Here is an 18,877-nt window from a genome sequence, read left to right on the forward strand (position 1 = left end):
CTTTGCTTAGGAGACAAAACAGCAAAAAACGCATTTTAAATTCTAGGAAAATCTACTACATACTCTGTGTGTGGTATCAAAGCTTCATCTGGTCCCACAGTCAACATATGGTTTATAGTGTCAGCTAAAATACAACTATAGACTCATGAGGAAAATGTCCGAATATCACAGGGACACAGGACTTTGTGGGGATTCAGTTCTCAGATTCAGTCTGCTGGCAGACACTAAAATAAATACCAAGTAATTCAAAGAAATATGATTCCTGGGCCCTCAAAGAGGGAAAGAAGCCCATGCGACCCAGAGGGTGCGTCATATATTATGAGAACTGGGTGGGTACATCCAGATGTGCCATCTTACACTCTGGCATGTGCTGTTCCTCCTACTAAACATACCCTTTCCTTGCCTTGTAAACTACGGATCAATTTTTCAAATCCACCTCATGTAATGCTAGTTCTGTGAAAACTTTTTTGACTCCACAAATTTCCCCAGAAAGAGTGAAATTCACCCTTCTTTGGGCCACCTGTACTATTGTACTTATCAACTATGTTGCCATTTAACAGGTGAGAAAATTAATGCACAGAGAAGTGACCTGCTCAAAGTCACACAGTTGAGCTACATCTCTTCCAACTACTCTGCACTGGTTATTCATATTGGTCTGTGTCCCTCTATAATCCCTTAATTTATGCAAAAAAAAATCTATGTGACTAGGACCCATGAAGCATCTGAAACTAGCAAACTGTCCCTCTACTCGAGCTGGCTAGGATTTATAGTCACACTGCTATAACAGGAGATTCCCAAGAAGCCAGAGGATAAGACTGTTGCTTTTTACATGGCCCTAGCATTCCTTAGCTGGGAAACAAAAAAAAAAAAAAAAAAAAAGTAGAAAGCTGCTAGCTGCAAGAATCCTTTCTTTCATCTCAAGTAAAACATCTTAGAACTTTCCCTGATATTGATTATTGATGTCCAAGACAGGCAAGACAGGCAAGAATGCCAGAATATGGAACCACCATTATTACATCTCCAGTAGCAATTCAACCTTTCCACTTACATAGCACTTTTCACCTTCAAAGCACTTTACAAAGATTAACTAATTAATCTTTATACTCTCGGGAGGCCACAGACATTCTAGTAGAAACAAGTCCAGAAATCAGGCCAACTCAACATTCAGCCTTCAGTCTTGTGCCTAAGCTTGTGCACTTTCTGAGCCCATTTGTCAGCTTCTTTTCAAGAGACACTGCATCAGAAGGCACACAGAGGGCAGAAGATACTCTTACTCCTTTCCTTTCAAACAAATATTTGTGGAAAACCTCCCAGTTACCCAGATCATTCAGAGATACCATCTCAATCCTCATAATAACTCTGATACAGAGATTATTAAGTTATTTTACAGATGAGGTTAAGTGACTTGGTCAAGTTCAAATAACTGGCAGGTGGTGGAAACAAGATCTAAACCTGTGTTATCCAACTCCAAGTCCAATGGTATATACAGTGATTGCACAGCTGCTATCAAACTGACAAAACTTGGCTTATTAAACATTTTTACAATGTTTGAGCTGGGGGGGAGGGGACTAGATTAAATGAATATGCCACCCAGTTTTCTTACTAGAATGATGGTCCCTGGAGGCTGGGCAGAATGCAGGACTATAACTGCTAAAATAAAGGCATTCACACATGACTTTATGACACTGGAACAATAGAAAATCATGAATCCACATACAAAAATGTTCATTAATTCATTATAGATAAATGTCTGCTTCAAGCTGAAGCATGCTGTCAAATCCAAGGAGATTCAGATCACAGATTTAACAAATGAATCTTTTCCTTAAAGAATTAAATATTACTGTTATAAAAAATAGATTGTCATCTAAAAAGTATAGGTGTATCTTAGATAGATGATAAATGAAAGAAATGACAAAACAGCTCAAAATAAAGTCAGTACGTGAAATAGAGTGTAAAGGCGCGTCCATGTAAGAATTAACATGAAATAACCAAAAACCAAATAGTAACATTGCCAACAGTCTCAACACACATAGAAAATAACGGGTCAAACTAGTAATATTGGCAAAGAACATAAGGGATTTGGAAGGAAGCATTTCAAGCTACAATTGCCCTGGCCAGCTTGATGGACAAGGGGCATTTAAGGTGAACTTCTGGATTAAAAAATAATAATAATAAAGCCGGGTGTGGTGGCGCACACTTGTAATCCCCGCGCTTGGGAGGCTGAGACAGGAGGATCTTGCAGGTTCAAAGCCAGCCTCAGCTGGTTTAAGAAACCCTGTTTCCAAATAAAATATAAAATAGGTCTGGGAGTATAGCCCAGAGGTAGAAGTCCCCTGGGGGGTTCCATCCCCAGTACCACAAAAAAAAAAAAAATGGAGGTGGGGGTAGGATGAGAAAGGATATTGTAGGAAAAAGGAGAGTGAATGAGCAACAACTGGAAATTGAAAGGCACAAGGGGTGGTGAGGCAAGAAAATGAGCCAGGGTCACAGGAGGCAGGCTGGGAGTGGAGTCCCTAGACTGGCTGGAGCCAGTCACGAGAAATGTCACGCTTGGGGTCCCGATCTCACCTTCCACACCTGGGTTCCACAAACTTGGTTGTTTGCCCTCCTCTACCAGTACTGTATTTTTAGCATATCAGCAGATGGAATTTATTCATTAAAGTATTTATCTGTAAGCCAGGGTTGGTGATGCCTATCTATAATCCCAGAACTTGGAAGGCCCAGATAGGAGGATCACAAGTTTGAACCCAGCCTCAGCAACTTAGTGAGGATCACAACTTAGCCAATCCCTATTTCCAAATTAAAAAATAAAATAAAATAAAATAGGCTTGGGGGATAGCTCAGAGGCAGAATGTCTCTGGGTTCAAACCCTAGTACCAAACAAAAAGAAAAAATAGGAAAACAATAATAAGATATACACTTGTATTTCACACACTTATTGTTAAATGTACCATCGCTCAAAAACACCCTAAAAAAAATGGAAAATGTAGCCGGATGTGGTGGCACACGCCTATAGTCCCAGCACTTAGGAGGCTGAGACGGGAAGACCACACGTTCAAGGCCAGCCTCAACAACTTAGTGAGGCCTCAGCAACTTAGCAAGACCCTGTTTCAAAATAAAAAATAAAATAGGGCTGGGGTGTAGCCCCAGAGATAGATTGTTCCTGAGTTTAATCCCTGTCAAAAGCAAAAACAAGCCGGGCGTGGTGGCGCACGCTTGTAATCCCCGCGCTTGGGAGGCTGAGACAGGAGGATCGCGCAGGTTCGAAGCTAGCCACGCGCGCTGGCTTAGGAGACCCTGTTTCCAAATAAAAAAAAATGTAAAAATAGGTCTGGGAGTGTAGCCCGGAGGTAGAAGGGCTTCCAGGAACCCCAGTACCACCAAAAAAAAAAAAAAAAAAAAGCAAAAACAAGAAATCATAAGATTCTCTTACCACATCCCAGCAAGTCACCTTACATGCTCACTTAGGGACTACTAACTAGATCATGGGGAGACTGTAGGATCTGATGAGATGAATGTATGGGGATGGTACCTCTGGCAAAGGAAAGAAGGAGGCCCAAAATAATATTCATAGCTAATGCTTCAGTAGCACCTACTATGTGCCAGGCACTATTCTAATCATCCTCTACACAGTGTCCTGGTTATTCCTCCAAACAGACCTGCAATAGAGGTCCTCTCACCATCTCCATTTTACTATCAGGGAACAGAAAACTGGCCCCAAGTCACAGAGGCAGTTAAGTGAAAAACAATGAAAAGAAGAAAGTCACTACAATAACATAAGCTAGGATGCATGAGAGATCCAACTATGGTTGGAGTCATAGGAAAATTTTCGAGCTTGGCATTGCTGAAAATTTCTAGATGTGAGAGAATGGAAACAGGAGATAAACAACCACTCTGAGATTTCAGGATTTTAAGAGTAGGAAAGTGGTGTTTCCATTAAAAGTAGACAAATCAGCATCAGATAATGGATAATGAAAATGTGATACATACAATGGAATTTTACTCAGTCATAAAAACAACAAAGTTATGTCATCTGCAATAAAAATAATAGAGTTGAAGACCATTATGCTAAGTGAGACCAGTCAGTCTCAGTCTAGAAGGGTTCCTGGAAACCCTTCTACCTCCGGGCTACTCTCCCAGACCCACTTTTTTATACTTTTATTTGGAAACAGGGTCTCTTAAGCCAGTGCAACTGGCTTCGAACCTGCGCGATCCTCCTGTCTCCACCTCCCAAGCACAGGGATTACAAGTGTGCACCACCACGCCTAGCTCATTCCTGCTTTCTTAACAGAATGTCACTAGTTATGATAATGAAATGGAGTTAGCAAATAGAGATGGACATTATAAAAAGGAAACCGATGGGTCACACCACCTCTTCAGTCCCATCCCTGTAGAATTCCAGGATACTACAAGGCCTTGTAGAATGTATGAGGAGGAGAACATTCTCCTTCTCAAAACCTTTAAGTTTGCTATGTGGTTGTTTTGTGTGTATGTGGTTTCTTGTTTGCTTGTTTGGGGGTATGGTACTGGGGATTGAACCCAGGGGTGTTCTACCTCCAAGCTAAACTCTTGGTCCTTTGTTTGTTTGTTTGTTTATGAAACTGGGCCTCGCTAAGTTGCTGAGGCTGTCTTTGAACCTGCAATCCTCCTATCTCAGCTTCCCAAGTATTAAGATTTTAGTGTACACCACCATGCCCTGAAAGTTTGTTATGTTTAGCATTAATCTGTTTATAAACACTACTCTCAGGGTATTTGTCCTAAGCCCTTGGAAGGTAAGAGGGACTTCAGTAACTCCTCCTTTGTTCTGCCATGTGGACAGAGACTATAAAAAAGTACTCGATGTTTTTCTTCTTTATTGCTGAGTAGAATTCCATTACGTGTATTTCCCATAATTTTGCAATCCATTCATCTATTGATGGAGACCTAGGTTGTTTCCATATTTTGGCTATTGTGAATTGTGCTGCTATGAACATGGGTCTGCATATCTTACTGTAGTTCTCTGATTTCAACCCCTTTGGAAAGATACCCAGGAGTGGTATAGCTGGATCGTATGGTGGATCCATTCCCAGATTTCTAAGAAATCTCCACAATGATGTTCATAGCAGCTGCACTAGTTTGCACTCCCATCAACAGTGTAGAAGAGTTCCTATTCTGTCACATAAGAACAAAATCATGTCATTTGCAAGAAGATGGAAATACCTGGAGAACATTATGTTAAGTGAGATTAGCCAAGCACAGAAAGAGAAGGGACATATGTTTTCTCTAATATGCCCAAGCTAGGGAGTATTAGGGATACCAAAAGGATTCCAAATAATGGAAGGGAAAACCTCAGCAAAGCCAGAAAGGAAGGGTAAGAGAGGAAGAAGTCTGAGGTTAAGTAATGGAAAAGCTACATTCAAATGCATGTAAATATACCATTATTAACCTGTACACTCAGTATTGGGAGGGAGGGGAAAGGGGAAAGAGGGACACACATGATGGGTACCAGGAGTCATGCTGGCTGCTTTCCATCTAGTATGAGCCAGGCTTCTACCCTGGCTGTGTCCATTCCCCATGACCCTGACCACCTAGCCACCTGCTATTCACTCCCCAGTTCTGCTGACTCCTCAGCCCAGGCCAGATTCTCTTGTGCAACAATCCCAAGAACCGTGTTCCTCATTTTAGGAGCACTTATCTCAGTTCATAAATGTATGTTTATTAGAAGAACTTTTCAGCCGGGCGTGGTGGCGCACGCTTGTAATCCCCCCGCTTAGGAGGCAGAGACAGGAGGATCGCGCAGGTTCGAAGCCAGCCGCGCGCGCTGGCTTAGGAGACCCTGTTTCCAAATGAAAATGTAAAAATAGGTCTGGGAGTGTAGCCCGGAGGTAGAAGGGCTTCCAGGAACCCCAGTACCACCAAAAAAAAAAAAAAAAAAAAAAGAACTTTTCAGTTAAGTCTGTCTCTCCCAGAAAGTCAGGGCTCTGAGAGGAGGGACCGCTCAGTCCCATAGCCTAAAATAATGCCCAGCACAAAGGAGATACTCAACAAATATTTGTTGACTGAGTAAAATGAATCCAACTATCTATCTACCTATCAACCTACCTACCTCTCATTCATTCCTTCTAAACTTTACTATTCACTGGCTCTGAAACCTTGAGCACATTATTCAATATCTCTAAGTCTCATCTACAGAATAAAAATAGTAGCAACTATCTCATGGAGATGCTGCAAGAATATTTTTTCATATAGAGCATGGCATACAATAATAAGTATTACTATTACTATTATTCTCAAAAACTGAACAGTGTAGGCTTATCAAAGACTTCCAAAAAGCTATTTAAAGTTTACACCAATTTATCACATTTTGTTGGACAACTCCCACCTACCATTGTCTTAGGGCCAATACCTTTGATGATAAAGAAGTAGAGCCCTGAAGGTTTCATCACAGAATTTTTTACTGTTTTAAGATTCAAACACAGTGACTGGCACATGAAAGGCCTCTGATGTATAAAATGTTAATTAAAGCTAGGGAAAAAGGAAGATAATATAAGGAAGCAATGCAGAAAAGAGGTAAAGCAAGGTGAACTAGAGAGGAAAGGAAAAGGGAAGAGGAAAAAAAAAGAAGAAAGAAAGCTTTAGCCCAAGACTTTTGATACTTGACTCCTAATCCTGATTTCTCCCCTAAGCCTCCATGACTTTGAAAAGTCCCTTCTCCTTTCAGGGGCCTAGTTTTCCCATCTATAAAATGAGAGGACTGGAATAGATGACCTCTCTCAGACATCCTCCAGGCTTAAACTTTAATAATGATGCCTAAAAATCTTCAGTGTCAAAATGAGTAGTGCACAGTTTACTTTTATTGGTACCTTTATAATCTTCAGTTTGATCAGTGTTCTAAAATAAAACATCTACTCTAATTTCAAAGGCTATTCATATAGTTAATAAATTTAATAAAAATTGAGAAGCCAGGCATGGTGGAGCACTCCTGTAATCCCAGTACTTGGGAGGCTGAGACAGAAGAATTGCAAGTGCGTGGCCAGCCTCAGATACTTGGTGAGGTCCTCTGCAACTTAGTGAGATACTGTTTCAAAATAAAGAATAAGCCGGGCATGGTAGTGCATGCTTGTAATCCCCAGGCTTAGGAGGCAGAGACAGGAGGATGCTGCTGGTTCGAAGCCAGCCTCGCTGGCTTAAGAGACCCTGTTTCCAAATAAAAATAATATAAAATAGGTCTGGGAGTACAGCCTAGAGGTAGAAGGGTTTCCAGGAACCCCAGTACCACCAAAAAAATTAAAAATAAAAAATAGGGCTGTGAAGCCGGGCGTGGTGATACATGCTTGTAATCCCAGCATTTGAGAGGCTGAGACAGGAGGATCGCAGGTTTGCAGCCAGGCTCAGCTACTTAGTGAGGCCGTTTGCAACTCAGTGAGACCCTGTTTCAAAATAAAGAATAAAATATAGGGCCAGGGGTATAGCTCAGAAGTAGGATGCCCCAAGTTCCACCCCTAGTATTGCAATAATAATAATAATAATAATAATAATAATAATAAGAAGAAGAAGAAGAAGAAGAAGAAGAAGAAGAAGGCGGCGGCGGCGGCGGCGGCGGCTGGAAGCATAGCTCAGAGGGAGAATGCCCCTGGATTCAATCCTCAGGACTACAAAAAACAAAAATATAAAATAAAAATTGAGGCTTAATTCTATATCCTACTTTTAGTAAGATATCCCATTTCAAAGTCATATCATAAACAGTATCATATAAGGTTGGAATTTTTTTTTTTTTTTTTTTTTTTTTTTTGGCGGGTTTGGGGATAGAACCCAGGGGCATTTGACCTCTGAGCTACACCCCCTGGCCTATTTTTTATTCTTTATTTTGAAACCAGGTCTCACTGAGTTGCAGAGGGCCTCACTAAGTAGCTGAGGCTGTCCGTGAACCATGATCCTCTGGTCTCTGCCTCCCGAATGCTGGGATTACAAGCGTGTGCCCCCACGCCCGGCTAAGGTTGGAATTTTTAAGAAGCTAATATAGGAATAAAATTTTTACACATGAGCTTCTCAACTAAAAAGGGAAACAGCCTGTATAGAGAATAAACAAAAAGGTAAGGGTCTGGGGAGAATTTACATAGAGAACGGACTCTGATGAGAACTTGGGTTTAGGCACTTTCATTACGTGAAAGATTGGTGTGAATCCCATTTTACAGATAAAGCGACAAGTTGCCAAGGTGAAATGACTTGCCCCAAATCATATAGCTGGGAAGTGGCAGAGCACAATCATAATAGCTAATACCTTGAGGATACTTCATTCAAGTCAGCCTATTTATATGGATTATCCTATTTAATCCAAAGAAACACCCTATGAGTAGGCCTTATAATCCTCAAATTAGAGATGAGAAAATTAATGCATAGAGAGAGGTTAAGTCTTGGGCCCAGAGCCAGCGGCTGTCCATGGCAAAGCTCACACAGAACCCAGGAGCCTGGCGCCAGAGCGGGGTCCCTCAGCCACCACCCCGCAGTGGATGCACAGGCCGCTCTGACCTCAGCTCCACTTTTCACCCAGTCCCCCTGCCTCTTCCAAAGTGAGCATTCCCACAGTCTCCCAGAGGTTGTCCAGAACCACAGGGACACATCTGAGCTAGAGGCACAAAGATTCCAACTGGTGATTGGTGGTGAGCTTCATCCTCAGCCAATATAGCAAAGACGAGAGTCCCCAAAACACAGGCATTCCACATGGCTACTCCGTTTTCACCAGCAACTTCATTCTCTGCCAAATTGGGAACATGAGTGATGGAAGTCAAGACAGACTGCATCCAAAGGAGCCCCAGACTGGCTGCAACATGTGGGCTTCCCCAGTAGAAGTAGAGCTACTGTCTTCTGGGCAAACTGGACAAGGACATGTCAGGAATCCCTAGACTTTGTTTACTAGTCTCTTCCTACCCTCAGAGCACCTATATCCTGTCAATGCCGGATGACTGCCCCTTTGTCTATAGCACACTCCAGTTCCCCTCCGGGGCCTCGGGGTCATACAGTGCCCCCAGGCGGCAGTGCTGGCCAGTGTGCTCCCACTGCCACCAAAGGAACCCCTGCTAACTTTCAGGCCCAGCTCAAATGCTCCTGCCTCCCTAAAGCACCCCTTCGCCCCCTAGGTGGAATAAGCCATCCACCTCTTTCTTTTAAAGCCACTGGCAGAGTGCTTATCTTCTGTGTCAACAACTATTCCATGTCTCCATATTTGAGATGTGACTACATGCCTCACACTGCCTACTAATGGAGGGAAATGTACTGGTATTGGGAAGAGGGTTTAAAATGTATTAATGTGTCAATACTGGGAAAGATGTCCAATCTTAAAATATATCTTCTTTACTAAGAAAGCCAGGGTTAGCTAACATGTCCTTGCATTCCTAAGAACAATTTAACACATTTTGGGGGAGAAGACGAAAGGTAAAAGCCTGTGTCTGGAGACAGAGATGCCTCCCTCTCAGGCCATAAATCTGGGCCTGTGTTTGGAGACAGAGATGTCTCCCCCTTTAGGCCATAAATTCAAATTCAGCTGGAGAGATAACAGAAGCAGAGCCGGGATAAGGGGTAACATGATCTCCAAAAATCAGAGGGACCTGCTGGACTTAGACAGGATAAAAACTCAGTAAACTGGTGTTCTTTGGCATTTTCATTCGAATTGCCCCCCTGTGCCCCGCTCCGGCACAGGGCTGTAACTATTTCTATATTTCTATCTTTTTAATAAATTTCTTTAAATCTTCAGCAGCTGTCCAAGCAATGAATACTTATTCTTAGCTTAGGACAAGAATCCACGGTTTTTCTATTTGTCTGTCTGTGTGATAGTGGAGGGGGGGGGGATTACTTCTCCACACACACACCACGCACCCCCCCAACCTATTCCCGCAACAGGAAAGTAGTGATCCTTTCTTATTCTTGCTATATTCCCCATAGAATCTAACATAAGGCCCAACCCAAAGCAGGCGCTCATTGTTTGTGAAAAGAAAAAACAAACTAACAGGCATTGCTTTTACCATGGAATTTTATAGGACACCACGGACATCAGAGACCACCCAATCCAACTCCCCCAGAGAGGAAACAAAACCAAGGAATGCAGTCAACTTAGAAATGAAGGCAGGCAGCCGGGCGTGGTGGCACACGCGTATAATCCCAGCATTCGGGAGGCTGAGACCGGAGGATTGCAGTTAGCAGACAGCTACTTAGTGAGGCCCTCTGCAACTCAGTGAGACCTGGTTTCAAAATAAAAAGAATAAAAAATAGGGCAGGGGGTGTAACTTGAAGGTCAAATGCCCTTGGGTTCCATCTCCAGACCCACAAAAAAAAGAAAAGAAAAGAAAAAAGAAATGAAGGCAGGCATAATAGTCACTGTATTATATTTGGAGCACCTACTCAATGCAGGTGCTGGGGCAGAACACTGAACAAAGCCCCTTCCCTTGTGAAGCTCACATTCTAATGGAAAAAAGAGAGACAACTACAAAAAGCATAAGCCACATCAAGGTAAACAACTTTACAAACTATGGGAAAATGCAGAACAGGGAAAGGGGACAAGCAAAGCTGGAGGATGGTAATGGCCTACTGGGCCAGCTCCTGACTTCCTGTCTGTGCCTCTTCTATAGCACCACTTCCTTACTCTTCTCTTGGTTTTTGTTTTTAGTACTGAGGATTGAACCCAGGGGCATTCTACCTCCAAGCTACACCCCAACCCTTTTTTATTTTTGGTTTTAAAACAGAGTCTCAGTAGTTTTGTTAGAGTCTCACTAATTGCTGAAGCTGGTCTCAAATCTGTGATCCTTTTCTCTCTGCCTCTCAAGAACTGGGATTACAGGCATGCACCACCATGCCCAGCATATTACTTCTTTCCTTTTAAGAAAATTATTTCTAATTGACATATAACAATTGTATATGTTTATAGGGAACCATGTGATGTTTCAATGTGTGTATACATTATAAAATGTTTAAACATCACCTCTCTTAAAGGAAGGACCTTAAACGTAAAAGCCTCAGCCAACTCTTGGAGAGGTAATGAAATCTGCCCTCACGCTTCTCAGGACTATGATGAACAGGCAGACAGTAAACAAGAAAGTACTTTATAAACTCTCGATGAGGGCATCAGAAACATTGTGACTAACCCTCTCTCAAGCCAGTTTGCCAAGGGCTTGAAGAGAGGCAAAAGGGAGCTGAGGTGGCTGCCCTGTTTGACTGTTTGGGCTTCTGCTTCCCTGGGGGAAGGGACTCAGCAGCACATCAGCCTAAAAATCACACCCAGAAGCCACTTGGCATCCTGAGAAAAACCCCTGATTAAGGTCAGTGCCTCTGCAGATGTTTCCCAACTCATTTCACATTCAAACTCCAAAGCTTCTTTGCACACTTTTAGATTCTTATTAATAACACTTTAAAATGTAGATTGCTGCCTAATCTTAGCTGTGTAATTAAAAAAAAAATAATCTTGCTTCTCTCCCTCCCAGCAAGAAAGGAAACTATACCCCCAGGGCTTCTGCAGCTAAGAATCACTCTGCAGAAAAGCTAGTAGGAGGCTGAAGTTGCCTGCATGGTGGGGTGGGGGAGGGCAGGGGAAGGCAAGGAGTAAGTCCAATCCCTTGATGTTAGAGAAAATGAAAAGAAGAAAGGGAATGACCTGCCCAAGGACACAAGATGTTTTGGCAGAGCCAGAACTAGGATCCCAGGTTCCTGCTTCCCAGTGGATTCTACCCACTGCCTAGTAGGGACAGGAAGGGAGGGAAACAGACTGCTAGGCCTTGGAGGGTAAGAACCAAGTCTATGTGTCTCTTGTGTGGTGGGCAGAGCGTTGTTCATTTGGAGAAAGCTACTGGTTTTAGATTCTCAAGAGGACTATGGGGCCCAGCATGGTACCACATACCTGTAATCCCAATACTTGGGAGACTGAAACAAGAAGATTTCAAATTCAAGACCAGCCTCAGCAACTTAGTAAGACTCTCAGCAATCCAGTGAGACACTGTTTCAAATTAAAAAATTAAGAAAGAGCTAAAGGCTTAGCTTGGAAATAGAATGCCCCCAAAGGGAATAGGGTTCAAAGTTCATTACAATCAATTCAGCCTAATGATCCCTCAGAGCCAGGAAAGGACCTCAGAGCACTTCTTACTCAGTCATCCCCAAAAGAAAAGTAACTTATTTACCCAAGGTCAAACAGTGTGTTAGAAGCAAAGCTGAGACAAGAACCCAAACTTCCCTGACAAATAGTATATCCTGTCCACAGATTCACAGAAAACATCAGTCAAACTGCCTTAAGCTTCCATTGCTACCTGCCTCACCCAGTTACCAAGGGGCTTTGTGGGTTCCCCTGCAGAGAGGAGCAGGCAGGTGAGGTCCATTCAATCCCTCACTGCCTATGTCCTGAGGATGGCTTCTTGGAAGGCACAGGGTTGAGTAATGGAAAGACACACATCCCTACCTCTATCTCCTCCAGGTTCTTCTCTCCCTAGCAAGAACTTTCATCCCTGGCCCTAGATAACAGCTCCAATTTTTGTCCATTAGAAAAGATCATCAGCAGTTTCCATCAGAGAGAGAGAGAAAAAGAGAGAGAGAGAGAGAGACCAAGCACTGCACCCAGCTGCTGTGAGGCCACGGTTTCCGCTGATGACTCACAGTGCTGAAGCTCCGGGCTGGAGCTAGGGATGCATTGTGCATTGGGAGTCTGCACTGCCAAGGGAGAGCCGCAGTTTCCCAAGCATGCCTGAGCCTGCAGAAAGGGCTCTTGGCCCTTTGGTACAAATCCCAGTACCTGGCAGTGGGAACACAGCTCCCTCTGCAGACCATGTGAGGCCGCATAGGAGCAGGACCAGGAACTGAACACACACCCGAGCCAGGGAATCCTGCAAAATCCACTGGGCTGCCTCCATGTATAGAAGTGGTTATGTTAGGAAGCAAGGGCTCACCTCTGAAACCTCAGGAGATCCCCCAGATATATGATCCTTACCCTCCAAAAAAACTGGCATTCAGGAGATGAGAGCCCCTGGTAAAATCTTCAAATATGGAAGACAAAGACTGTTCCCAAACTTTGGTTGGCAAATAATTCACCCAGGGGCAAAAAAAAAGGGGGTGGGGGGACAAGCCTAGAAGCCTACCCTGGAATGCCATTTGTGGTTAACCAACGGGAACTTCTTAGGACAAGACCTCTCAAGTTTATTCTACCCCCGTCCCTGGGAAATTGCCCCAGGTTCTTCAAGAGAGGTGGGTATAAGAGACCTATTTGGGGTCCTAATAAGACCTGTACCCGCTGATAGGGAAGCACTCTCCTGTCCTCACATTGGGAGACCACAAAAGGGTGAGAGCTGAGTTGTAGGATGGTCAGGAAGAGTCAGTAGAGGGATGCCCATTTCACTGTCAGGGGTTGGGAGACTTGTCACAGTGGGAACAATAATAAGTAACACCAGAAGAGGCCACTGAGGAGAACCCATTATGTTTAAGGGCCCGCCAGTAAATGGAAGATTACCAAGAGAGGTAGCGTCCCAGTTGTTTCAAAGCAGGGAGTTGGGAGAGGTTTGAGATCAAAGTCCACTGTCAAGGCTAGCAGGCAGTGACCACCACTGTAGGGACATTCAAATGGCTCATCAGGAGGTACTTGCCCTCTAGGATGGAAAAAGAAGGGTCAACAGGGCAGTTCCACAACTGGTCAGTCAGACTCTCCAGCTCTGTTCCCTGTTCCTATTGTCCCTCAGGCACCAAAATAAACATCCTTTATTAGCAACCCACCTGCCAAGAATCTCCAAGTCACACACACACAAAAAAAAAAAAAAACACCTGTGTAAAAACCTGATTTGTTTCAAGACTACTTCCCAAGGCATTCACATTCAGTCCCAACAGAAACAGTGAGCACCAAAGCTGGAGTGCCTTCCTGGGAGAGGCCAACTTCTCCGTGGCCAGGGACAGGAGTGGCATCTGCTCCTCAGGAGTTTCCACTTCATAGGCTCAGTGCCAACCCAATCAGCCAACCACAGTTACTATGGCCCATCTGCCAGGACCCGGAAACAGCCTGTTACATAAGGGGCTTGTGAAACTGGATCCTTCCTCCATAAGGGAGACAAAGCACTTTAAGTCTCCCTTTAAAAGGGCAGTGTGGGGCAGTGGCGAGGCCCTGGGCAAGGGCCCAATTGGGTTCTAATCCTGGCTCTGCTCTTCACTAGCTGTGGGGCCATGTGGACAAATCATCTCTTCCCGGGCTTCTGTTTTCTCAGATTTCAAATGAGGATAGCTAATCCCTTACAACATTAAAATTCCATGACTTACTATTTTATCAAAATGGCAATTAAAAAAGCTTACCTCAATATCAATATTGTACTATATGGTTAATTTTCTAAAAATGTACAATACTTTCATATCTACAGGATTAACAGAGAGGAGTAACAGAGAGATGTGATCTGGGATGGGATGGGAAAGAAAGCACTTAGAAGAGAAAGTGAAGTTCAGAACCTTCTAACAACAAAGGCGGAAAGGCCCAAGCAGAGCTCAAAGCAAAAGTTTGGCTGGAAGACCAAATGTGCAGTGGCATATGCCTGTAATTCCAGCTATTCCAGAGGCTGTGGCTTAGTAATAGAGTACTTGTCTACCATGCACAGTCCCTGGCTTCAATCCTAAGTACTACCAAAAAAAAGGAATAATAATGAATTTTTAAAGCTGGGTGGGGAACAGCACTATTAATGACCCTCTGCCTATGCAATAATACTTTCTATTTCACAAAAATTTCAGTTCCATAATCTTATTTGGTCCTTACCATACCCTCACAGGTGACAATGTGACACTGATCCTCTATTCACACTGAACAAAGCCAGGCTAAGTAACAGGGTCAAATGAGTCCATCTCTCTTCCCTCAGTTCCCTTATCTATAAAATGGGAGTGAGCCTTATTTGGTAAAATTTTTGTATGGATTACATAGATCATGCTTATAATGCCCTGGAAAAATGTGTGGCACATGGTGTGGCCTTGATAAGTTGAGTAATTCCTTCCTCGCATACTTCCATCTCCTCGAACAGGTATAGGGAGAAGCCCCAAGGCTGCTAATTTTGGGGGCACTTGGAAATGCTTCAAGATGAAAGGTAACATGGTGGCTTCCTACAGAACTGGATGATAGACCAAGGATCCAGATGACTCCAGTCCTGCCCATCTCGCAGATTATAACATTCACCGCAGCTCCTGGCGGGAGGGCCCCTGGAGAGTCTAGAGCACCTCCATATCAGCCACAGGAATGAGTCCTGGAGCAGAAAGCAAGCATGAGGCCTCAGCAGAGGAGCCTGTGGGAGCCACCGAGAGCGAGCGTTTCATTTTTCATGACTAATCACACACCCCACCCCTCAGAAATCTTCAATAGCTCCCTCCAGTTCTCACAAAGACCAACTCCCATTAAACCAGATGTTTCTAGTCTCTTCTCATTTTATCTGGTCCAGGTCTAGCAAACTACAACAGGGTGCACCTCCAACCTCGATAGCTTCACTCACAGTAGTCCTTCTGCCTGGAACTCCCTCCTTTTGCCTCTGCCTATGCACAAATAGTTATTGAACAAAGGAGTAAAGGAATGAGGATAAAATGACAAAGCAGTGAGTGACATATATACCTCTTTGAGGCAGGAAAGTCAGGAATTATGATTCTCATTTTACAGATGAGGAAGTCCAGGCCCAGAGTGGTAAAACTACTTACACAAGATCATACAGCAACAATTGGCCAAAATAGAATTTGAACCTAGCTGTTCAGTACATGTGTGTGCATGCACGTATGCAGTGGTGGGGCCTGAACCAAGAGCCTGCCATACACTAGGCAAGTGCTCTACTGAGCTGCACCCCCAGCCCTCTTCAGAGCTCTTTTAGCCACATCATGCTTTCTCCTCTAGTGAAAAATCACTCTCAGATTGAGAAAGAGCTGATTCCTCCAAGATTCCTCAAAATGGGCAACTTTCCTTTTGGCACACATTAAGAGTACTTTAAGGAACTGGTTGTCACTGTGATTACTGAGAGCTCCCGTAGGAAAGACAAGGTCCCCTGAGAAAGGGCAAGCATAGTGTCAGGTGTCAAGAACCTCAAGATGATGTCAAAAATACAGGATGGTCACTTAATGCTCACTTTCAGAGAGATCCTGGAACAAATCAATCCCCACCAGGAAAGAGGAGGATTCTTTGAATGGAAACCGAGCCCACTGCCAGGGACCTCTGAGCCCTTCCCAGAATCATCCCATGAGCTCAATGCTCGGCTCCACTACAGTCAGATGGAAACACCAAGAACCCAAGGCAAGGCACAGCAGACAGGCAGGGCAATGTCGGACTTAAAACACTGAGGCACAAGGCACTGGTTTCTGTCTTAGGGATCTGAGGCTCTCTGTCCTAGCCTTCTCTGAAAAAGTAGGAAGAGGGCTAGGCCATAGGCAGGGTCTCCTGAGCATAGCCACTGGAAATGGAGCAACTTCCACATCCAAAAGTGCCAGCTGTTTCATCCACCAGCACTTACTGAGCCTCTCCTGTACGCCAGGAGTCCAAGGTTGAGTAAAACGAACAGAGTCCCTGACTACAGAAGGCTCACACTCAGTGTCCTCACTGAGGGTAACAAATAAGTAAATAAATAATGATGGTATGAGTTCAGGCAGTGAAAACTGCTAATAATGAAAGATAAAGCAAGTAGGGAACAGTGAGTAAAAGACAACATTTGGGCAAGAACCAACAGAAGTGAAGCAGTCACTAGGTGGGAATCAGGGAGATGATTATTCCTGCAGAGGGAACAGCCAGAACACTGGCAGATAAGAAGAGTGCTCACCTTCTCTGCAAAAGCGTTCCACCACCAGCCACCACTCCCCAACCCTGCCATGTACACCTGCCCTGCAGGTACTCCTTCAGAGGCCTGTTTCCTCCAGCAGCCCACTGCTCAACCCCTACACACGTTTTCATGGGGAAAAGAGACAAAATATTTCTTTCTCCAAGCCTAAAATCTAGGACTCTGTTAGAGATTAAATGTTTGTATCTTCCCCAAATCCGTTATGTTGAAATCCTAACCTTTAACATGATGGTATAAGGAAGTGGGGTCTTTGGCCCTAAGAGCAGACCTTCATGAAGGGGAAGAATACCCTTTTAAAAGGGACCCAGAGAATTTCTTCATCTATCTACCATGTGGGAGAGGGTGGTCATCTATGAACAAGCCCTCACCAGACACCCAATCTGCCAGTGCTTTACTTTCTAGGCTCCAGACTGTGAGAAGGAAATGTCCACTGCTTACAAACTACCCAGTCCATAGTACTTTGTTATAGCAGCCCACTGTTACTTGCTATCTTTCCAGTGAGGTCACTGTGAAGGAAGGTAGTATGATGAAATAAAATGAGTATGAACGTTGACATCAAACAAAAGCATCTTCTTTCTTCAACTAGCTGTGTTACTTTAAGCAAGCCGTTCAGCCCCTCTCAGCCTCAGTACGTGGAATGCAAGGACGGTGAGCTCTACCTTAGCAGGTAAGGAGGGGTCTGTAAGTGACAGCATGGAGCATAATAAGTGCTTGGCAAACACTGACCTCTGCCCCACTCTCACTCCCTGGGGATTTAGAAACCATGTTTATGTTTGTTCAACCAATTAGGTTAACTCATATCTTACTGCAGGATGCCTCTGGCAAGGCCTTGGGCCTTCATATCAGCTGAGTATAGGGGCTGAAGAATGACCCCTAATTCCTACTCACAGCACAGCTAAATAGAAGGCCCCGGCCTAGAAGAAAGCATCAGAGGGTTGGTCAGAGAAAAGAAGAGCAAAAATGATAAGGGAGGCTGCATTTGCTGTGGGTGAGGAGGTAGAGATCACTAGGACCAGATCCTCAAACACATCAGGCTTGGGACTCTTGACTCCAGGATCCTCTATGGGGACCAATCTCAGTCCCTCTCACAGGCAAGAACTATCAGGTATTAAGGTCCTTTTAGCCCTGACCTTGTTCAAATTTTGACACTGGATGCTGGCCCTACCAGCCTCAAAGCTGTCTGCCTGCCCACTGCTGCCACCTGGTGGGCCTTCAGGCCCTGCTATACTCGGCTTCAGCCAAACCCTGTCAAGCTCCTTTATGAAGGCCACCCACTTCACAGGGCGAATCTTCCTTCTGCTTCAGGTGACACCTTGCTCTTCTCCAGACCACAGATCAATGAGTATTTACTGCCAAACACAAGAGCCAAAAATAACGTCAGATTTTCATCTGGCAGAGACGACACAACTGCAGTGAAGAGACCAACCTCCCTTCCAAAAGAGAGGAAGTAACTCACCCAAGGTCACGCAGCTGTCTGGGCCCCAGGCCAGTGCACAGTCCCACTTTATGATAATGCTTAGGGGTTGTGGGCACCTGCAAACCAAAAATAATGTCGGCCCAGGGCCTGGAAAACAAAGCCCTTGGAAGGTGGAAAATAAACTGTCAGGATTCCTCATAAACCTTGTGAAATGGTAAAGCATGACACACAGACAGGCTAGGCACTGCCTGAAGGGATTCACTGGGATTAACAAACTGAGGGTGTCCAGAGCATCTCACTAACCTTGAAGGATAACATTCACAAGATCATCTGCAGGGTCTTCCATCAACAGCCTCCAAGCCACCACAAGCAGGATACCAGACTAGGCAGAACATCAGACACAGTGGAGTAGGGCCTTGCATTTGCCTGGCTTCTTTCCACTCTCCCCTACCTACCAAACATAAGCTCCCCGGGTCAGAGTGATATCTTTTCTTCTCTCTCCCTCTCCAGGCTTCTCAGTGATGGGCCATGGGAGCTCAGTAAAGTTATATGCAGCTAGATCCTTTAGGTTCCTCCCAATCATAGGACCTGTCCATTCTTTATGGACAAAACTGATCACCCCCTCAGCTATGTCTGCAGCTATCACCTGTGCCGTATAATACTGCAGACCCGGGAAAAACAATGT

General features: G+C 44.3%; 1 protein-coding gene across 1 annotated transcript in view; it reads right to left on the reverse strand.

Moving 5' to 3' along the window:
- Positions 1–18,877, reverse strand: part of SERGEF (secretion regulating guanine nucleotide exchange factor) — a gene marked incomplete at both ends in the record, with an annotated part of 254,122 nt that overhangs the window by 197,003 nt on the left and 38,242 nt on the right. The gene's annotated exons all lie outside the window — the stretch shown is intronic.

The sequence above is a fragment of the Muscardinus avellanarius genome (genome assembly GCF_963383645.1).
Source record: "Muscardinus avellanarius genome assembly, chromosome: 1".
Classification (NCBI taxonomy): domain Eukaryota; kingdom Metazoa; phylum Chordata; class Mammalia; order Rodentia; family Gliridae; genus Muscardinus; species Muscardinus avellanarius.